This window comes from Rhagoletis pomonella, unplaced genomic scaffold, assembly GCF_013731165.1.
Source record: "Rhagoletis pomonella isolate Grant_MI unplaced genomic scaffold, Rhpom_1.0 Rhpom_scaffold_00001, whole genome shotgun sequence".
Taxonomy (NCBI): domain Eukaryota; kingdom Metazoa; phylum Arthropoda; class Insecta; order Diptera; family Tephritidae; genus Rhagoletis; species Rhagoletis pomonella.
The window spans coordinates 36,214,960-36,217,172 of record NW_023458555.1 but is presented as its reverse complement, the minus strand read 5'-3'; the positions used below and the strand labels follow the sequence as shown (position 1 = coordinate 36,217,172).

General features: G+C 34.7%; 1 protein-coding gene across 5 annotated transcripts in view; it reads right to left on the bottom strand.

Moving 5' to 3' along the window:
- Positions 1 to 2,213, bottom strand: part of LOC118743586 (maternal protein pumilio-like) — a 549,911-nt gene that overhangs the window by 211,114 nt on the left and 336,584 nt on the right. The window lies entirely within an intron of this gene.

Below are 2,213 nucleotides of genomic sequence, written 5' to 3'. Positions count from 1 at the left end.
TATTATTTCCTCGCCCTTATTTACATACTTGCATTCCGCATCGAATTACGCTTGCGCCCCAAATGCCAAAGCATTGTTTTTATTTTACCTAACCAAATATTTGTTAGCCTATTCGGTAATTGATTTTTTTCCTTCCTTCAAAAGCATTGTTTTGTCTTTCGGCGCTTGGCATTCACGAACCCAACAACGCGCTGCCACCATAATCCATTAAGGAAATTAAAAGAAAACAGAAATATTATTTGATAACATGTTTTATTTTAATTTCTTTGTTTATTTGTATTCTACTCTGGTACTCAGTATGTACATACATATAACTTTAAAAACCCCAAAACAGGTATCCACTTAGGTTTTGCAGCGCGCGATTCTTCAGCGCTTGTTTATTGCGTTAAGTTTCTGTTTGTCTGCATGTCTGCATCTAATATACTTGTGCACTTGTCACTTTCGTTTTGACTTTCCTTCTGGGTGCGCGCTCCAGCTTCCTTTTGTCTTCCACCATAACTTTCACTTAACACTACGCAGCTTTCGTTTCCCCATTTTATTGCTTGCAACCCTAAAATGCTGCTATGAATTTATGTTTTGACTATTTTTCTTTTCCCTTTTACTTATTTGTATTTATTTATTTAACACAAAACAGCAGCTTGTGCTTTTGTTCTCCGCCAATCGCGCGCTGCTCTGCATTGTCTCTCACTCAACTGTATGCTCCTGCAAGTCTAACTAACAGCGCCTGATTGTATGTGATCACTTTGCTGCGTGATGGTGAAGTACCCTTTGGTTGAATAGCAGCGGTCCTTTTGCCACTATTGTCCTGTGGCTAATAAATTCAACGATTTAATTGCTGCGAGCGCGCATAATTGTTGTTGTTTGTCGTTTGTTGTTGTGGCGGCAGTAGCATAAAGCGTTGGTCAGCTTAGCGTAGCAGACATTCGACGGTTAAGTTAAAGGATATTAGCGTACCATTGTGGGCAAAAAGCAGCATTTTAATGGAAAGTTATGGCGCTCTGCTGCTGCTATTTCATTTCACCGCACAACTCCCACCAACGTTTTTTCAGTGTTCAGCGTTGACTGGTCGACGGTTGGAGTAAAATAAAAATACCTGCGTACAGCTGTTTGTTGCAACTAATTGAATTTAATGCTGGTTTAAATACTGATCTTTGTGCACTTACGCACACATACACATGTACATATGTATGTATATTAAGTTTGCATGTTTAATGTCTGTACGCCTCAAGGTATGCTGCAGCTAGTTAACTTAAAGTGTTGTAAATTTTCATAATCCAGTAGACGGTTTAATATGTATTTGTTGATGTACTGCATAAATGAATTGGTGTCTCGGTCAATTCTGTGCTTAAATGTGGTTAGCTTTACCGTGTGGCTTAAGTTATATAATCCCCTATGCGATTTATTGCCCACTTTTGTAAAAGTGCATTTAGTGAAAGTTTTTTTATATTACAGAATCCCTTGGAATTATGTATGTATGTAGGTGCCATAATAAATATTTAAATGTTTATACCTACTGTATTTACATACCGCAGGCTGTGCGCCGCGATGTTAGGCACACAATTTAGTTATATTATCTTGTGGCTCTTAAAGAAAAATACGCATTGGATGCCTAAAAAAAGTCAGGGTAGATATTGCGTGTCAGCGTATAATGTATTACAAATTAATTGGTCAGCTAAGAAGATGCATTTGCAACTTAAATGCCCAAATGAATTCTTTCGGCGTGAACGACTCTAAAATCGTTAAGGAAAGAACTCCGCTTCAAGTCTTTTACTCTATGTAAATTTTTTTTTGCTTCTCCTAAAAGTATGCAATACATTTTTTTTTCAAATCATATATGTATGTAATTGTTTTCCGAGAGTGGTTAAGTTAGGTTAGGTTAAGGCAAATCTGATAGCTGTGTTTAAACTCACCACAGTCTTTCGAAAGACAAAAGTCTTTTGTAAGACAATTCTGACATCAGCGTTATTCTGTTTGCCTTTTAGCAATACGTTTTTCAAAGATTTAGTCAAATAACAATCTATATATTTTTCTTTTTATAACAATAAGGACTAAAAATTAAAACAAAATTAAATTACAGAAAAAAAAAAATAAAAATACTAAAATATGTTTCCAAAATAAAAAATAATAACCATAATAAAATAGGAAAAGAAATAAATGAAATAATACTAAAATAAATTTCTAAAAATTTAAGTAAATTAAAAAATATATGGTTT